The 19,833-nt window shown below is 54.7% G+C and overlaps 1 long non-coding RNA gene across 2 annotated transcripts; it reads right to left on the bottom strand.

The window, feature by feature from the left end:
- Positions 1-13,065: 13,065 nt before the first annotated feature.
- Positions 13,066-15,129, bottom strand: LOC144224397 (uncharacterized). 2 transcript variants are annotated; one of them, XR_013333043.1, is made up of 3 exons: positions 14,759-15,129; positions 14,524-14,627; positions 13,066-13,491 (listed from the first exon to the last, which is right to left on the bottom strand). It is a non-coding gene; the product is annotated as an uncharacterized LOC144224397 (long non-coding RNA). The 2 variants fall into 2 exon arrangements; XR_013333044.1 differs by having other exon boundaries at positions 15,028-15,129.
- Positions 15,130-19,833: the final 4,704 nt, after the last annotated feature.

The raw sequence follows: 19,833 nt of genomic DNA, 5'->3' as shown, positions 1-19,833 counted from the left end.
CCCCATGCCCCCCCCCCCCACCCGAAGGCCCCAGGACCCGGGCCATCCAGCTGGGCCAGGCCTGGGCCTCTAGGAGGCGTCGGTGTTTCTGGGTTCAGACTGCAACGTCCTTAAAACAAAGGCAGGGCCCCACAGACTCCGTCCTGCCCTGTGCGGGGAAGCCTCACTGCCCGATGCACAGGAATGTGTGCTCGCCTCCGCCCCTGGCAACGCTAGCCGAGGGGCCTGGCCGGGCCTTTGATCCGGTCCCGGAGCGCAGTGTGGGAAGCTTGCTGTAGCTCGGGCCTGGGAGCAAGCCCGGGCATCCCCAGCTCGCTCCCTCCCTCCCCTGCAGGGCTCCGTGGAGGGACAGCCCCAGGCCCCCAGGACGAAATGCCGATCCCGTGGGGGAGCCTCCAGCTTTCCGGGAGCAAGCCGGGTCCCAGCCTCCAGCCTGGACGCCCTGACAGGGCCCGTGCTCTCCCACGAGGTCCCCGAATGCACACTCCCGGCTCCCAGTCTCCTGCCCTAAGTCAGCCGGTGCCTGCTGGTGACTCATTCAATCCCCCGTCCACAAAGTGCACCCCATCCTCACACCCCGGGAGACGGGCTTCATTCCAGGACGTACGGTGCATAGTCCCAGCCTCTACCTGGGTGATGGCGCTGAGCTTCACCCGGAAGTCACGCGGCAGACAGAGCCTCAGAGGTGGGACTTTCCAGCTCTGCGGTTGGTACGTGAGAGAGAGAGAGACAACATGCTTGGGAATGGAATGTTTCAAAGATTTTATGTATTGATTTTTAAGCTTATTTATTTATTTTGAGAAAGAGAGAGGGAGAAAGAGAGACAGGGAGGGAGGGAGAACCCCAAGAAGGCTCCTCACTGTCAGCACAGAGCCCTACGCGGGGCTCGAACTCATGAACCATGAGGTCATGACCTGAGCTGAAACCAAGAGTCGGAGGCTTAACCAACTAGCCACCCAGGAGCCCCTGAGACTTTATTTCTAGGTTGATAATAACGTTGAGCAGAAGGTATAGAATTTTCCGGGTACCCTCTGCCCCGACACTCGTACAGACCCTCTGCTATCAACATCACGCGCTCAGTGGTACATTTTTCACCAAGGATGCCCCTCCACTGACACATCGTGGTCACCCGGAGTCCGTGGCTTACATGGTGGTTCCGGCTCTGTGCTGCGGTTCTGGGGGCTCGGGCATGTCCACCATTAGAGTGTCAGACCGAGGGTTTTCACTGCTCAGAAACGCCGTCGTGCTCTGCTCATCCATCTTCCCCACTCCCGACCCCTGATCTTTGGACCATCTCCATAGTTTGGCCTTTCCCGTAATGCCCTTCAGATGAAATCACAGTCGGCCGCCGTTTCAGATCGGCTTCTTTTGCCCAGTAATATGCATGCCAGGTCCCTCCTTGCCTTTTCATGACTTCAGAGCTCATTTCCTTTTAGCGCTGAAAACAATCCGATCAACTGCATGGACCTCAGTTTATTTATCCATTCACCCACTGGAGGGGTGGCTTACCTACGTCCAATTATGCATCAGTCGGCTATAAACACCCTTGTGCAGGTTTTCATGCGGACCTAAGTTTTCAGCTCCTCTTGACAGCTGACTCATGTGGTAAGAGTGCGCGCAGTTCTGTAAGAAACCGCCCGCGTGGCTGCCAAGGTGACCGCACCTCTCTGCCTTTCCCCCGCTGTGAGTGAGCCCCCTGCGGCTCCGGGTCCTGGCCAGCGTTCCGTGTCATCTGTGAGCCGGTGTGTCGTGGCATCGCGATTATGGTTTTACTTGCTTTGCCTTGACCACGTGTGGTGTGAGAGCTGGTCAGCCTACAACCCGGGTCTGCCGCAGGCATCAAGGAAATCATTCCTTCCGGACATGTTGTTGATGTTATTCTAGATTCTATTTAAATAGCTTATGCAAATATGTTTCTTTTTAATTTTTTTTCTTACTCTTTATTTGGTTTCAAGAGACAGAGAGAAACAGAGCATAAGCAAGGGAGGGGCAGAGACAGAGGGAGACACAGAATCCGAAGCAGCTCCAGGCTCTGAGCTGTCAGCACAGAGTTCGACGTGGGGCTCGAACTCAGGATCTATGAAATCGACCTGAGCTGAAGTTGGATGTTCAACCGACTGAGCCACCCAGGCGCCCCAATGAACGTATGTTAAATAGACTACTTGATATGTACAAAATACATTTTTATAAACACAAAGAATTAAACAGAATTAAAAATTTAGAAAAAGGAGACGTATTACTGCAATAAAAGATCAGAATAGAACTTTGCATTGTACATTTTCTTTTTTTTTTCATTTCTTTAGAGAGAGATGGAAACAGTGTGGGTGGGAGTGGGGCAGAGAGAGAGAGAGAAAGAGAGAGGGAGAGAGAAAATCCCAAGCAGGCTCTGCAGTATCAGCACAGAGCCCGACGCAGGGCTCGAACCCATGAACCACGAGATCATGACCTGAGCCAAAACCAAGAGTAGATACGCAACTGACTGAGCCCCCAGGGCGCCCCTGCCTTATACATTTCCTCAAATGTGCTTTAAAAAAACTACCCCTGGGCCTTCTGGAAAATGTCCTAAAACCCGTATCACAGTCTGAATATTGCTACACTAGAGAATAGAAGTAAATGTTTATGGAAACTTCTAAACCGAAGGATGCTTCTGCGGGAAGAGAAGGGAACAGAGGCGCGCATCCGTGTGTGGAAGAGAGCTCAGCCGCTCCTGCCTAACGTCATACCTCCAACACCCTGTCCTTTGCTGCGGCTGTTAAGTGTCTTTTCCTTCCTGAACGATAGACAGACTTATCTTGGGGAGGATGGTAATAATACATTTTGACTTGTGAGAAAATATAGGGCAATGGAAAAAAAAGAAAGAATTAAGGGGAATGATTTACTTGTGAGATTATCAATAAGATCCTCAAAAAGATAAAGGAGTAATAGACTCATCCTCTAGAGCAAAACTATCCATTCAGTACATGAAAAACAAAGTGTATTAATTTGTTTAAGACTTTGTAATTCCTGGGGCGCCGCAGGGACTCAGTCGGTTAAGCATCCGACTTCGGCTCAGGTCATGGGTTTAAGCTCCGCGTCGGGCTCTGTGCTGACAGCTCGCAGCCTGGATCCTGCTTCGGATTCTGTATCTCCCTCTCTCTGCCTTTCTCCCTCTCTCAAAAATAAATGAACATTAAAAAAATTTTTTAAATGCCTCAGTGGCTTAAAAAAAAAAGACTCTGTAATTGTTAGCTCTGATCTCATGAGTAATAATATGGGGGGGGGGAGGCACATGATAAGATAAATCCCAGGAAGAAAGAGTCCAAGTTGAAACAGAAGCACGCCAGCAGGTGTGGGGGGGGGGGGCGGAGTGATGAAAAGGCCCCCGGCCTCCGTGTCCGACGGCTAAGATGGCCCCATGGGCTGGAGGTAAGCTTGTAGGTGACGCTTGGAAGTTCAGATGCGTTGTGTGAATGTGAGGTCTGGCCTCGGGTCTGCTGACCAGGGGGGCCTGCTCAGGGCGAGATGGGTCGTGTCTGTCTGGACGTGGCCGTCGCCTCTGGAGCACGTGGTGCAGTGAGAGAGACGATGAGCAGGGAACGGCAGCAGGGCGGGGGCAGGAGCCACGAAGGGCGAGCATCAGGGAGGCGCCCGGGGCCGGGCAGGGAAGCAGGGGCCGGGCAGAGGACAGGGGAGACCCTGAGTGGCTTCTTCCAGTCCCCGAGGGACCCTGCGCAGGCGGAGTAAGGACCCCAAAGAGCCCACGCCCTGATCCCTGTAACCCGTACGTGTGCTGCATCGAATGGCAAAGGGGAGTTCAAGTTGTAGGCAGGTCGGAGACCGCTAACCGACCGACCCTCACACGGGGAGATTCTCCTGGGGTATCCAGGCGGGCCCCGAGTCACAGGGGGCCTTAACGGTGCGACACAGCTGCTGTGTGAGGAAGGGGCCCTGGGCCCGAGGGTTGTGGGCGGCCGCTGGACCCTGGGAAAGGCAAGGAAACAGCCCCACCCTCCGAGCCTCCGGGGGGAGCCTGAGCCTTGACCCTAGCCCAGGGGGGCCCAAGGCGGACTTCTGACCTCCAGAAGCGTGAGATGAGGAACGCGCGTGTCTTACGCTGCTAAGCACGCCGTACTCTGTTACAGCAGCAGGATGGCGCTGATACACGCTGCCGGGCGCTTTCTCCAAACCTGAATGACGTGCCTGCTTAGGACCAGGGATATTCTGAGGATCCTCAGGACCTGCGGTGAGGAAGGGAGTGCTGTACACTCGCCTTCTCTCAGGGCAGGGCGGGGAGGGTCGGGGCGGGGCCTCGGCTGGGGTCCAGATGTCTGGTGTTTCCCTTCTCCAGCTGGGCCAAGGCCGGAGCCACAGAAGGAGGAGTGCGGGTCTCAGAAGCAGGCAGACCTTGCTTCGAATCCCAGCTCTCTGCTAACCAGCTGTGCAACTCAGGGCAGTGATTTAGCCTAGCCGGGCCTCAGTTTCCCCTTCTGCCAAATGGGCATAAGAATCTCAATGTTAAGGTTGTCAGCACAGTTACAAAGGGAGCGTAAAGAGGCTCACACCATCTGGCAGTTAATGGGAGCTCAAGAAACAAAAGTTGTTGCAAGCACTTGCACATTTATTTATTAAAGTAGAAGGTCTGTCATCTGCCCCAGAAGATTTTGAGCCGCAGTATACGAATCAGGACAATTCCGCTAAAGTTATAAGTTGAGAGCGGAAACCCCCTAGCGGGCTCTGCAGGGGAGAGCTGCCTTGAGCTCATGGTCCCCGGGGGCAAGTGCAGGCCAGACCACAGTAAGGGGGGGCTCCTCCTCAGCCACAGAATGCAGGCAAGTTCCCCCAGAGGGCGGCCTCCTTCCCATGGAGAAATTCTAGAAGGCATTAAAGGTACACACATATTTACAGGTGTGTGTGTCTGCATAGGTAACACATTCACCTGCCTTACACATATATTCAAATACATACATATATTAGAAAATATATGCATATCTTTACCACATATTTTATATACACTGAAAGATCCTTTCCGCTCCTGTCCATTAGCCCACCTTCCTCACATAACCACTTAGTGGTTTCCAATGTATCCTTCAGGTGTTATTTTAGGTAAATACAAGTAAATACAAATAAAAAATAGAAAATAGACCTTATTTCCCAGTGTCTCTGTGCTGGGCGGAGAGCACACTATTGTGGTGCCGGCTAACATTTACAGGGTCCTTTCCTATGCCAGGCCCGGTTCTAAGTACTTTCACGTATAATTTAGCCTTTGCAACAGCATCAGATGGTAAATAAATTATTGACTCTGTTTTGCTGAGGAAGAACGAAGGCCCAGGAGGGTTAAGTTACCCGCCCGGCCAGGGGTGCGTTCAGTTAATGATCCAGAGTCTGTCCGCACGGTCCTCTCTGCCAGAGCCGCACCTGCTGTATCTCGCTTCCTCCCCTCCCTCCTTCTCTTCCGCCTCTCTCTCCTCCTCTCTTCCCTCCCTTCTTTTCTTTCTTTCACTGCACAATGTTTCAACGTTTCATTCCTTCCCATACTGGTTGCCTGCAGCTGCTTTAACAAATTACCACAAGCTTAGTGGCTTGAAACGACACGCGTTTATTACCTTTCAGTTCTGGCATCTGAGATCCATCCTGGCGTTTCCTGGGCCGAAATCAGGATGCCGGCCGGGCAAGTTGCTTCTGGAAGCCTTGTGGGAGAATCCGTGTCCTTGTCTGAGGAGCAAGTTTCCCGGGATCAGGACGTAGATAGACATCGGGGGCACCATTATTCTGTCTGTCATACCCGGAGACCCCTCCTTATTCTTTTTCTTTTCTTTTCTTTTTTTTTTAACAGAGAAGCTGTAGCCCACAGCAGAGAGATTCTGCAAATGCACTTCCTCACTCTTCTGTTAACGGATAGTTGGCTTTTGTCCGACCTTTCATCATTATTAAAAACACTGGGCCGAATAATCTGGTTCATAGTATCGCTCTGCACTCAGGCGAGTAGAGGTGGGGGGCTAGGGTACATCCCAGCCCCCAGAAGACTGGCTCAAAAGATGCACATGCCTATGTCGCTCTGATGGAAACGGCCCGCTTCCGCTGCAATGTGAGTTCACCCCAGCAGCATCAGAGAGGTCCCCCCACACCCTCCCCGGGGTGCACACGTGTCGCTTTGGGACCGCCGTCAGCCCAGGAAGAAGACATCACACTCGCCTTGATGGGTCTCATCGTCGCCTCCTCTGGTTTGGGGGGGGCTGGGGACGTGGACGTACACTGGCTCTCGAGAGAAGTCGAGGGCACTGCACTGCCTCAGTTTATTACTCAGCGAAGCCTTTCGCTCAGGGGCGCAGGCAAAGCTAACAGAGCGTGCTGCTTCCCGGCGGCGCCTTACCGGACACAGTATGAAACTTGGGACATAAAAATGAAGGAAGGCCATCCAAATAGCGTCCGTCCAGTAATGGACGCTCACAAGTGCTTTCGGCACGAACTCGGAATCGGTCGGTCTCGCCCAAAGATGCTAATTCCACGTCTTGTGTTGCTCACTGACAAGAGAACGAGACGCTCCAGGAACAGAAGAGAAGACGGCGTGGGGCTGCAGACGGGACACAGAGGAGCACGCGGCGCATCCCGCACCTGCCGGGCACCCCTCCTTGCCGCAGGCAGGGTGCCTGTGGGAAAGGCCAGAAGATTCCCTCAGCAGACTTCAGTCTAAGTTCTAGGAGGAGCATGGAATTGGGAGCCCAGTGGTCTGCTCCCCAATGAGTAGAGAGGATTTTCTGGGCCTGGAGAATTCTAGGAACTCGCATATGTTATTCAAGGTCATGGGGGGGTGGACAACCCACATGTCCGGCCAGGGCAGCATAACCAGTGACTGTCCCGCATAGCCCCGCCTCCCGGCCTTCGGGGACAGACTGCTGTGGCCCCTGCACACCGGGGCAGAGACCCCCGAGTCACTGTCCTCCTCTGTCAGACAGCAGCTTCCCACCCCAACGGTATGTCCTGGTGTCCTGCCTCAGTTTCCCTTTATAGTCATTCTGTGGTCAGGCAGGATAACCCAGCTGGCTTCTGTTAGCCCCTCCTGGTCTCTCTGTCCCTCTTTTGAGTTTCATTTGTTAAAATCATTACTTTTCTCTCTCTTTTTTAATTTATTTTGAGAGAGAGAGGGAGCTTATGAGCAGGGGAGGGGCAGAGAGAGAGGGAGAGAGGGAATCCCAAGCAGGCTCCGCACTGTCAGCACAGAGCCCGATATGGAGCCCGATGTGGGGCCCGATCTCCCGAAATGCAAGATCACGATGGTGGAAACCAAGCATCAGGAGCTTAACCGACTGAGCCGCTCAGGTGCCCCAAAACTATTACTTCTCTTTTCAAACAAAGAAGTCACTCTAACCTCCAATCCCCTACTGTGATGACCCTCAAAGCATGAGTCTACCCCAAAATGTAATAAAAATCTGCTTGTAATGAGGAAGTCTACACTATGGTTTTTCTGTATTGGGTTTTTTTTCTCTACTGTCCTTACTGCTCACGGACGGCTGGGGTTCCCACAAGGAGAGACCCCCACGATCTGCCTGACCCCCCGAAGGAGGACCATCTTGGGTGCCGCAGCGCACGGTGGCCCCTCGGTGGTCAGGTCCCTCTGCGGGCCTGTGTCACGGTGGCCTGGGCTTGCTCTGCGTGGTAGCTGGAAAGCCTTCATTCACTCACCGGGACCAGACGCCGATGTGATTATGATTATAAAACCGTGTAAGTAGGTAACAAGGTCGTGTGGTGGCAGACGGGTTTTTTCTTAATGTTCACATAGCATTAAAAAAATTTTTTAATGTTATTTATTTTTGAGAGAGAGTGTGTGTGAGAGTGGGGGAGGGGCAGAGAGAGAGGGAGACACAGAATCCAAAGCAGCTCCAGGCCCTGAGCTGTCAGCACAGAGCCCGACGCAGGGCTTGAACCCACGAGCCATGAAATCATGACCTGAGCTGACGTCAGACACTTAAACAACTGAGCTACGAAGGTGCCCCTAGTGGCAGGCAAGTATGTCCACTACCCAGGTCCACTTACCCAAGAACGCAAAAGTACACACGCTGGATACTTATTGCAGTACGTGTGTAAGAGCCAAATCTGAAAACAGCCCACATTTTTATCAGCAAAGGTTTAGTTTAACTCTGGCACAACCACACAATGGGATAGGACACCCCCCCTCGGAAGAAGGGGGTTAGTTTGCACATACAGGGAAAACGTCCCTTTCTACCTGGTGCAGTGAGAAAGCACAAATGTTTTTTTTAATTTTCTAATGGTGCACGCAAGGTGCCAGGCATCATTCCAGGGGCTGGTGACACAGGGACGCACCCACAGGTGGCCACGCTCCTGGAGGGACAGGCAAGAAGCACAGGAGTCTGGGCGGGGGGCGGGGGGCACGGAGCAGGGGTGGAGAGCTGTGGCCCCCGGTGCTGAAGAGCGGAGCGGGGAAGATGGGTGTCTGAGTTAGCATCACCCGCCTCCCCGCTTCCCGCCCGAGAGAAGGGCAGAGAGGCTGGACTCTTCCCGTGCAGCCAGGCAGGCGAGCAGGTGTCCCTGCCCTTGGGGGCGTCTGCCCACCCCTTCCCGGGCTGTGAGCTGTGGATGGGGGTCGCGGGCAGAGGGCAGGCAGGGGCCGAGCTGGGGCGGCCACAGGGAAGGCATCTCTGACGGGGAGCACCTGAGCAGAACCCAGGAAAGTGTGGGAGGGAGAGTGTGGCTGTCTAGGACAAGAACATTCCAGGCAGAGGGAAAAGTGAATGAGTGAATGACTGAATGAATGAATGAATGAGCAAACTAACAAAGGAAGGAATGAGGCCATTCCTGGCGAAAGAGCACCCACGAGGTGTCCTGTGGATGCTGCTACAATGTTTTCCGCACCGGCCGCATCCCTCCCCATCTAGGCAGAGTGAAGGTGCTAGTGTCTCTCCGCCCCGGCGCCCTTGCCTGGTTTCTGGTCCCGGGGCCCCGAGTCCTCAGCCTGCCGGCCCGTCTGAGCCTTCACCGTGTGTGCAGAGGGCGAGAATGGTGTGCACACGTGCCTGTGAGGGGCTGGTGTTCCCAGGGCACGTGTGATGCCCAAGTTCAGTGCCCCTTTTTGAACTTGGCGGAGGAAGGGCGGGGGTACTGTGAGCACGGTGCTTTCCAAGCCAGAGGAGCGCCTCTCTNTGTTGCAGTGACCCTGACCCACAGCCGACGTCGCGGGAAGGGTGGGCAGAGGGGCCCCCAGCCAAGGGCATCTCCTCTGCCTCTCTGCCACAGTGGACGCCCTCGGTCCTACCAGCGGGGGGAACACACACTCTCCGTCCTCCTCTGGGGCAAAGCAGGGGGGCGCGGGGGTGGGGGTGGCCACCGAGGCTACTGATGGCTCACGCTGCCACCACCCGGCAGTCTTTCCGCTTCCCGGGAGTGTTTGTGGTGTCTGTGGGGCCCACCCGAGGAGGTGGGGCGGCGGGGGAAGCGGCTGGAGGTCGGTGGTCTGTCTACCCGGACGTCCACACGCGCGGGAAATCTCAGCCTGCGAGGAGCAGAGCGCCTCGCCCCCTCATCTCGGGCCTGCGGCCCTGCTTCCAAACCCCTTTAAGAAATGCACCATGAGGTTCTGAGAAGGAGGTTTTTTAATTTTTTTTTTTTTTTTTTTTTTTGAGACAGAGAGAAAGCATGAGTAAGGAGGGGCAAAGAGAGAGGGATACAGAATCTGAAGCAGCTCCAGGTTCTGGGCTGTCAGCACAGAGCCCGACTGGGGGCTCGAACCCACGAACTACTGTTGTGCCCGATTCGCGAGCCCCAGAGACCTCCAAGGAGCCGACACTGATGCAAGTACAAAAGGGTCTTTATGACAAGCTCGAGCAGGGGCTCACCCGCCTACCGGTGTCGCGGCAGCAAGGTGAAGCCAAGAACAATAGCGAACAGGGTTTTTAAGGAGTAAGGGATGCGGGTGTTACAGTACGTGTAGCATCATCACATAAGCACCAGTTACAATTACAGCTTTGACCATTCAGCGTGTGTGAGGTGTTCGTTACTTTTGGTGGGACCCAATCATGACTTTTGAGAATCCTTTGAAAATGACCAATTATGAGGTAAGTTCAAAGGGCCCACGTGGGGTTCAGGCCAGCGGTGAGAAATTGGCTAGTTTGCATCTGCAGTTCCCAGCCTTGACTCAGACCATAGGAGTGTTTTTTGATTAGCTGATCTGAGGGCGGTCCCAGGATGGCTTTAGCCTTGAACAGTCTGAGGCTTTTCCTGGGACTGGACTGGGGCTACGTGCAGCCCGAGGTTGCTCTTAACAGAGGCCTTAATTTTTGGCTCTTCACTACAAGATCATGCCCTGAGCCGAAGTGGGACGCTTATCCGACTGAGCCACCCAGGTGCCCCCTTCTCCTCTTTTTATAAGAAAAACGAGTCATAGTGGATTTAGGGCCAACCTTGATGTTCTATGACCTCATTTTAATTTAACTGCTAACCTCTGCAAACACCCTATTTCCAGTTAAGCTCACATTCCTGGGTTCCGGGCGGACATGAGTTCTGGGGGGATGCTATTCAACGCAGAGCCCGCGTGGCCGAGGGGAGACGAGAGACGCAGGCACTGGACACGTTCATTCCGCGCCGCAGACGAGCGCCCAGCGCCCGTGCAGGGTCCGCTCCATGCAGGGGCTGCCGTCCACTCTGCCTGGGCCCTGGGCCCAGCGCTCTCACTGGTGGCCGTGCGAGAGATGGCAGAGGCGGGGGGTGGGGGGAGGAAGCACAGGTGACAGGGAGCCTTCCACCCTCAGCCCCCCGTCGGGGCTCCCTCCCACCCAAGCAGCCCTTCCTTGCGCGTCAGGTCTGAGTCAGGGCTGGGGAAAGCCCATCTCTGGTCTTCCTCGTGGCTCAGCGGGCGTGGGCAGCACTAGCACTGCCTCTCGGTGGCGCCGAGTCAGGCCCGCCCGGGGAGTGGTGACCCACAGACATACATTGTAAGTCACAGCCGCTGTCACACGCACGTGGACGTGAGCAAAGCTACCAGGAGAGGAAGAGGAAGGAGACGGGACGGGCAGAGTTTGCTCACGTCGCCTGGGAGCTTCGCCAAAGCCCCCGCCCCGGAATATAACCCGGAGACACTGACCAATGTCACTGCCTGCATCTGACAAAACCGCAAACGCAGCTTCCCGAGGCTGATGTAACGTGTTGCACACAGTCTCGCAGGGCTTGGAGCTCAAGGTGGTGAATCGTAGGGGTCAGGACGGGCGGTGGATTGGGTCAGCTGCAGCCTTCAGCGGTTTTATTGTTTTATTTTATTTTAAATTTTATTTATTTAGGGAGAGAGAGAGAGTGAACAGGGGAGGGGTGGAGAGAGAGGGAGAGAGAATCCCAAGCAGACTCCTGTCAGCACAGAGCCCGACGCGGGGCTCGAACCCACAGACCGTGAGATCATGACCTGAGCTGAAGTCGGACGCTTAACAGACTGAGCCCCCCCAGGCGGCCCTCAGCCTTTGGCAATTTTAAAGCTATCGTTTCTTTCTTGAAAGAAGTTACTTGATTTCTCTAAGCTTCCTGTTCCTCAATCTGCAAAATGGGAATATTACCCTAAGTCACAGGGCTGCTGGGACTACACAGGTCAGTGGCCGGACCTCCAGCGCATCAGGCCCTTCCGACCAGAGGGGACAAAGCCCATGCGTGGCCGCGTCTGTCCGCTCGGCGTCACACTCTGGGCGGAGCCCCCACAACTGTCCTTTCTGCCCCCCGCAGCCTCACTATTTGCGGAAAGCCTTTTGTGCAGTTTCCCTTTTTCATCTTCCGTGTGCAGTGAGAGCGAGAGTTTAGTGACTTTACAACCGCACTGGCGAGGTTCTCGGCGAAGGACGGCAGGTGCAGAGCCAGAGGTGCGTGGGGGCCACGGGGCCGTGTGCAGAAGCGGGGGGCCCGGCGCCCACCGGCTCCCGCCTGAGGAAGCAGGCAGACCATCGTGGAGAAGCTCCTCCGGCCCAGCGGTCAGCCCTCGCCCTCCCCATGTCTCCAGCTACGGGTGCCCCTCCGCCTGCGGGGCCGGACCGTGTGACACCGAACTTACATTCACCCAGTCCTCAGAACCCATTTTGATTCTGGAAGGAGCCGCGTGCAACGGGAAGGGAAGGGCCGCACTCTTTTCTGGGTTTGACGGCCCATCCGGGGTGAGTGCGCAGCTTCTCAGCTTCCTCCTCCCCCATCTGGTGTGGGGGTCCTTTCCTGCTTCTGCACTGGGGGCCCCACTGCCTGCTTTTATAAATAAAGTTTTATTGGGACACACTCTCGGGCTTGCTAGCCCACTCCCATATTGCCCCTGGCGACTCTTGCATGGCAATAGCAAATCTGAGTAGCCAGGGCTTCAGGGCCCAAATCACTCACTATCTGGCCCCAAACGGAAAAAAAGTGTGTCAATCAATCCCTGCTCTATTCCAAGTATCCACTGTCGTCTCCTTCCTTCCTTCCTTCCTTCCTTCCNACAAACCGCACGCATGTACACAGAGGCCCTCTGCCCCGGGGCACACGTCCCTACTACTAACATCTTCATCAGTGTGGTGTCTTTGTTGCAACTGATAAATCCATTTAAAAACATTTTTTTAACATGTATTTATTTTTGAGACAGAGAGAGACAGAGCACGAGCTGGGGAGGGGCAGAGAGAGAAGGAGACACAGAATCTGAAACAGGCTCCAGGGTCCGGGCTGTCAGCACAGAGCGTGACCCGGGGCTCGAACCCATGAACTGTGAGATCGTGACCTGAGCCGAAGTCGGACGCTTAACCGACTGAGCCACCCAGGCGCCTCTGATAAATCCATTTTGATACGTTATTATTAACAGCTCATAGTTTACGTTAGGGTTCACTTTCAGTGTTGTACAGTCTACGAATTCTGACAAATTGTTTTATGCCTTCATTTAAAAATGGATTGGCGGTGGGGCCCCTTGGGGGCTCGGTCGGTTGAGCCTCCGACTTCGGCTCAGGTCGTGATCTCACGGTTTTAGCCTTTGAGCCCCGTGTCAGGCTCTGTGCTGTCAGCCCAGAGCCCGCGTTGGATCCTCTGTCTCTCTCCGCCCCTCCCCAGCTCACACTCTCTCAAAAATAAATAAAAGCATTTAAAATATATTATTATTATTATTTTAATTACAAAAGCAACTGCAGGCTTACCAGCAAGTTACCAACACAGGCCACACAGAGGAAGCAGTGGGGGTCCCCCACCCGCCAACCCTACTTTCCGAAGGTAAAGTGAACACGGCCGACGTGTCGCCTCCCAGGTTGTGGGCATGAAACGCATCCCGCGGCTGCCTTTCCCGGTCAGATCTGTGTGATGCGCGTCTCCCTCAGATCTGTAATGGCTGCGGAATATTCTATGGAACGCATGTGCATTCTTCTCTTGCCCACGACGTTTAGACGGCGTCCGATGCTGTGTGCTTACGGTCAGCAGGGACGGACGTTCTGGTCCGTCCAGGTTGAAGCGCTCCGGGCAGCATTTCTGCAGGACAGGCTCCAGGAAGGGGACTGCCCAGCCAGAGAGTGGGAGCGTTTTTCTCTTTGAGAGAAAGAGAACAAAATGCCTTCCAGAAAGCTCCAGGCACTTGCATGCCCGTTCTACGGCATGCAGAGTGGGGACTGAGAGTCGAGATACGAATCTCAGGGCGCTGAGAGCTCAGGAGAGAGGAGCCACAGGGTTGGGGCAACCCTGGAAGGCTTCCTGGAGGCGGTGGGTTATGGGAGGGTAACAGGATTCACAGGGTCTGGAGGAGAAAAAGGGTTGGGGGGGCGGGGAGTTGGGGTTGGTCATCCAGGTAAGAAACTGCCCAAGCAGAAACTGGGCCTTTATGCACCCTGAGATCATAGTCTGATCGCTACAAATTGCACCAGGCGTATGCCTTCTGGGGAGGAAAAGGTCTGGTGAGCAGGGCTGGAAATTGGGCATAAAGTGCACGCTCACTGGGGTGGAGAGAAGGCACTGAGCAGGGGCACCATCGAGGTGCCTACCCACAGCCGACAGACCCTCGCCCGTGCAGCCATCCTGGGTGCCTGGAGTGAGGGGAGGGACAGGGGAGGGAGAAAGGAAGAGAGAAAGAAAAAAATAAAAGGAGGCGGGGAGAGGGAAGGAGGAAGGGAGTGAAGGAGAAACGCATTGGCCTCACACGGTCCCCAGTAAGGCGAGGAAAGACGGGGATAGAATGTCCACGGCCGTCTAATTGTAACAGAGCCAAACCTCAGATGACCCAGAGGGACATTCATGGAGCAGACGGGTTGCGGTGCATTCACACAGGGCAATACTATGTGAACAGGGGCACTGAACGCTGCACTTAACACCATGGGGAGACCTGGGGGGGCCCGGGGCAATTTCGGGGGCCGGCAAGCTCCTGGCTGCCTGAGCCCCTCCCCCACCGTGAGCTCCCACCACCACCCGCCCCTTTCCTGCTTTCTACCCCCCATCTGTGGCCTTAACGACTTCCTGGTCCTAATCAGCGCCTAGGAACATCTCCCTAAATTGGAGGAGTTTCTTTTTCTCAAGGCACCAGAAGGATTCCCGCGGGAGCTGCTGTGGGGAGGGTCCCTGGGGCTTTACCTTACTTTGTGACCTTCCGCGGAGCTCTGCTTTTTTGGCTCTTGGCACATTCTTCTAGGTATGCTGATATTTCACAATAAAGACGTTTCTCCGGCTTTAAAAATCTGAAAACCATCCGTTTATCCCCACTCATTATGCTTTATCTGTAGTATACGCATAGCTACATTGTGTGTGTGTGTGTGTGTACATACATACAGAGAGAGAGACAGAGATGAGCATACACAGTGATATATACCTAAATATAAAAGGGCCCTGTTGACATGGTGTGCGCTTTACTCAACGACAAACAGAAACGACCAGATGGGGAAGCGTCCCCAGCGCGCGGGAAGATGGCGGCCTGTGGCCCTCCCAGCTGAGCCGTGTCAGGCGGTCTGCCGGCTTCCGGGCCCACGTGACCGGGCCCTGCACCGGCCGGCCCTGGCAAGCACAGCCACGACCCGTGGCTAATCTTCCTGAGAAGTCGGCTCACAGCCATTCATCTTTAAAAACCCTGGACTGACTCACGAGGCTCCGGGCAGGACTCCTAAGGGCTTGGGAGCAGCGTGTTTGTATCCACTTCACAGGCCGTCTAAGAAACGCTGACTGATCCGGGCCGCCGTGATTAGAAAGAAACACACACACACACACACACACACACACACACACACACACACACACAGTTTTCCGTCATCAGGGCTCCTGGAGAAGCCAGAGCGCCAAGGGCTGGAGGCTGTGTGCATGGCATCTCCGCCTCCCTCCCCGGGGACTGTTGCGTCATCGTTAACAGAAGCCCCCAGTGATCACCGTTTCCAACCACATGTGAGAGTCAAAGTTATCAGCCCCAGCGGCTAGCTGCTCGGGCTGAATCGTTTCCCCTAAAAGCTGAGATTTCATTTCATTTTTATAGATCCCTCCCTCCCTCCCCCAAAAGGGTGTTCGATACCTAGGGCCGCCGTCCTGAACAAAGCATCACAGGCTGGGAGATTAAAAGGCACAGAAGTGCACACTCTTGGGGCGCCTGGGTGGCTCAGTCGGTTGGGCGTCCCACTTTAGCTCAGGTCATGATCTCACAGTTCGTGGGTTCGAGCCCTGCTGTCTCTCTCTCTCTGACCTTTCCTGCTCACGCTGTCTCCCTCTCTCTCTCTCCCTCTCTCTCTCTCTCTGAGAAATAAATAAAAATGTTTTTTTTAAGTTAAAAAAAAAAAGAAATGCACACTCTCTCTCAGTTCTGGGGGCCAGAAGCCCAGGTGGCCGCATGCCGTGTTGGTTCTGGTGGCTCCGAGGGCCAACCCAGGCCTCTCGCAGCGCCCAGTATGGCCCGCGTTGGCTTGGAGATGTGTCACCCGGTCCCCGCCTCCACCTTCACACGGCGTCTCCCTTATGTCTGGCCAAGTTCCCCTATTCTTAGCCGGTCACTGGACTGGGGACCCACCCTCACCCACACCTAGGTTTCATAAGATTCAAGTTTATACAGATTGGAGGCGCCCTTTAAGGAAAATAATACAAAATGATTAAAGAGAAATGAGGTGCCAATGTGAATACGTATTTACAATGCAAACAGATCACAAGAAATCACCGGAGCCGCGGGCACTCGATGCCTTCCTTCTGCAATCTGTTCAGGCAATTTGGAGTAAGGCACCAAATTAGAAGGCACTAGAAAGTGCAGTGTCCGTCTGGATCAGGTGGGGGTCCCCAAATGTGGGGTGACGATTGATAGGGGGCCGGTGGTGTGTGTGTGTGTGTGTGTGTGTGTGTGTGTGTGTGAAAGGATTCACCCGTGGCAAAAGAAAGGAGGTAGAAGTTTATAGAATGCACGGCAAGGGAGCAGGGAGCGGGACAGCAGAGGAGGAACGGCCCCATCGAGGCCGTGGGAGGGCGCTGTTTTTAAACCCGGAAGGTGAGAAAGTTTTAGAATCTTCGCTTTTTTGATAACTGTGCCTGGATGTAAGTAACCCACAGGACTTAGGGATATTTTGGAATCGGCCTGACTGAAAACAGACGGGGCCTTGGGCCTTGATCAATTTCCATTGCTCAAGCCTGTTGTCTAAACACGGCCTCTACAGAATACCTCCTGGGCTTCTCTCCCCGTCTACAACACTCTGTGGCTCCCAGGAGCCCTGCACATCCCCCTGGCTGTGCAGATGAGAGCCCTGTGGCTCAGGCTCATTTGATTCCAGTGAAAGTCCCCTCTGCTTAAAAAAAGAGGCTTTTAGGCCAGACAGGACAGGGGATGGGGGAGGGTGTGGGTATCAGAGCCTCAACAGGAAAGAAGGAGCAGTGCCCTGAGGCGGACTGTAGCTGGCGGTCACCTGGCCTGGGGGCCTGACCCAGCCGGACAGTGGTCGCCACGCTCCTCCTTCACATCTCGGCTTTCTGCTCCCCGTGCGCCCAGAGAGAACCCACCACCAGGAAGGGGGCTCCTTCCAGCAGCAACTGCAGTGAGCGGCCCCTGCCCCCAGCTCCACGAGCTTCTCCGGGAGCCTGTAAATCATGCCCCAGCTTGCAAGGCATGTTCTCAGTGCCCCGGTTTTATGTACCTTGTAAGATGGAAACGTAATCACAGCCAGAAGGCAGATGCCGGTATAAGGACAGGTGTACGGGGGCCACCGAAGCCCCATCAAGGGCAGAGCAGCCCCCAGGTTAGACTCTCCCAAGGGCTGCGAACCCGGCTGGGGCTGCTTGGCCTGATTTCAGGGGAAGGGTGAGGCAGAACTTCTCCTCTCCCCCCTGGCCATTCCTCTCCGCAGCTCTGCACCTGTCCACCCAAGCCGTGTGGCGCCTGAAGATTCGGGGCTGGCCCGAGTCCTGACTGGACTGCTTGTGTCGGGCACAGAGTGGGACTCCTCCCTACATACCACACATGTAAGCCTGGCCCTTTTAAGCATCCTCTTAAACAGCCAGCTACACTGGGGAGTTTGGAAGGATCCCAAATCTCTACNCCATCCATCCACCCATCCACCCACCCACCCATCCATCCATCCATCCGTCCATCTGTCTATCCACCCACCCACCTATCTATCCATCCATCCATGTACCCATCCATCCATCCACCCATCCATCTATCCATACATCCACCCACCCATCCACCCATCCATCCATTCACCCACACATCCATCCATCCATCCNCCACCCACCCACCCATCCATCCACCCACCCAGCAGGCATGCATGCATCCATCCATCCACTGTCCATTCATCATTCATCCTCCATTATCCATCATCCATCCACTTTTCATCGTTCCTCCATCATCCATCTGTCCATTCTCCATTATCCACCACCCATCATCCATCCATCTCCTAGAAAATTCTGGAGATCTGCTAATGTACCAGGAGCTGTGCTTGCCCTTGGAGTAACAAAGGTTTCAAGAACAGAGTCCTGCTGTCATGGAGACTTGGGTACTGAGACAGCAGAGAGAGTGCTGTGACGGGTATCATCTGCAGGTACAAGGCACAGGCCGTGTCGCAAGCAGGGTGCAGCTGGTGCCTTGCCCTCCACCTTCATTCCCTTGCTCTTAGTCCTGTTTCTCGGTAGCTCTGCATTCAAAGTAGGGCGGCCCCCTCCCTCGTCCAAAGCCTGGGAACCAGCCAGGAGGACTCCTTGCCCCGGGCACAGGTGATTAGCAGCCTCACCCCTGCCAGTCTGCACAAGACTTCCCCTGAGGCCACAGCAGCTCAAGAATGCTCTGCATTTTTCTCATTTCAATAAAGGTACAAAGGGTACTTCTGAAGGAAGCCAAGAAATCACGCCCTTTCAGGTACATTCTTGGCTGCCTGGCTGGGGATTATGTTTTTTTGAGGGAGGGGGCTGCTTTCTTTGACAGTTTACCTCTCTGACTCAAGCCTAAGGAATGCTGCCCGGCCCACTTCCAGACCTGCAGACCCTGGGCCCTGCCTGGTGAGAACCGGGAACTCCAGGAGCTCGTCTAAGCACTAGGAGCGGAGCGGGGAGGGATGGGAGCCGGAGGTGGGTCTAAGTTCTTCTGAGTGACCCCGGGACTTCACATGGGCCTGGAAAAGTCAGCACTGGGCGCGGGAATGGCAGGATGGATGGATAGATGAGTGAATGGACGGGTATGTGGATGGCTGGCTGGCTGGACTGGTGGATGGATGGATCTCCCACCAGGGCTGGGGAAGCAGGCTGGGAGGAGGGAAGCCCCCCACAGCAGAGGGAGGGACAACGAACTGAGGAGCAAGATGGCTTGAAGCCCCAAGGAGTGAGGGTAGAGAGAGGAGGAGGCAGCCAATCAGCAGGTCTTCTGGGGCTCTACGTTGCCTGAGCTGGTGTCTTCTTCTGCCCAAGGATAAAGCTTGGCCTCCAAAGCTCCAAAATTCACCCCTTCCCAAGGCAGCCTTGACACATGGAGGGACTTAGGAGAAGTCACCGCCAGCTCATCCTGCGGTCGGGGCATCCTCTACATGGAAAGGAGGCTGGCAGCAGCTGTGGCCTCACAGTGTGTTGTGAGAGCTGGTGACTACTTCTTATGAATGCAAAGTTGGACACTGTCTGGGAGCTTGGGCAAGGCAGGCCACCCCACACTCTGGCCGGGGACGCAGATGCTAACGGAGGGAATGTTGCCCTGTGTGCTGGCTCGGCCCCGTGAGAGCACCCAATGACCTTGGGCAAGTCGCTCCATTTCTCTGGGTCTCCCCATCCTGCCTCTGAAGCGGTGACGACGATAATAACAGTATCTCCCTCGATGGCGTGTGTGCACCTTCACGGTGTCAGTAAAAGTCTTTGAGCTCTCAGGAGAAAGGCGCCAGGAGCCACAAGGTGTTATTAGAAGTAATTGGACCTGCAATTGAATAAACCTTCAAAGCCGCCAGACTCAGTTTACTTCACCTAGTTTCTCTGTCCCTTCTCAATCTCTTCTCTATAACCACCTGGAGATTGCTCCCCCTCTTCACCCCTACAATCCCTTTCTCATTCTTGTCTCACCTGCAAGTAACTCTCATACCTTCCTTCCTAGCTTAAGAGTTCCCACGATGTCAGGGCACCTGGGTGGCTCAATCGGTTGAGCATCCAACTTCGGCTCAGGTCATGATATCATGATTTGTGGGTTCGAGCCCCGCGTCAGGCTCTGTGCTGACAGCTCAGAGCCTGGAGCCTGCTTTGAATTCTCTCTCTCTCTCTTTCTCTCTGCCCCTCCCTCACTCAGACTCTGTTGCTTTCTTGCTCTCAAAAATAAGTAAACATTTAAAAACATTTTTAAGAGTCCCCACAATGAGCGTTCTGCCTCCAAAGTGATAGAAACCAAACAAATAGAACTGACAAGGACCCTGGGGAGCACTGAATCCAAACCTCAAGCTAGAAAAATAGATGTTGTCTATCTAT

Source organism: Crocuta crocuta, unplaced genomic scaffold, assembly GCF_008692635.1.
Source record: "Crocuta crocuta isolate KB4526 unplaced genomic scaffold, BGI_CrCroc_1.0 scaffold675, whole genome shotgun sequence".
NCBI classification, from domain to species: Eukaryota; Metazoa; Chordata; class Mammalia; order Carnivora; family Hyaenidae; genus Crocuta; species Crocuta crocuta.
This window is presented reverse-complemented; position numbering and strand designations above follow the sequence as displayed.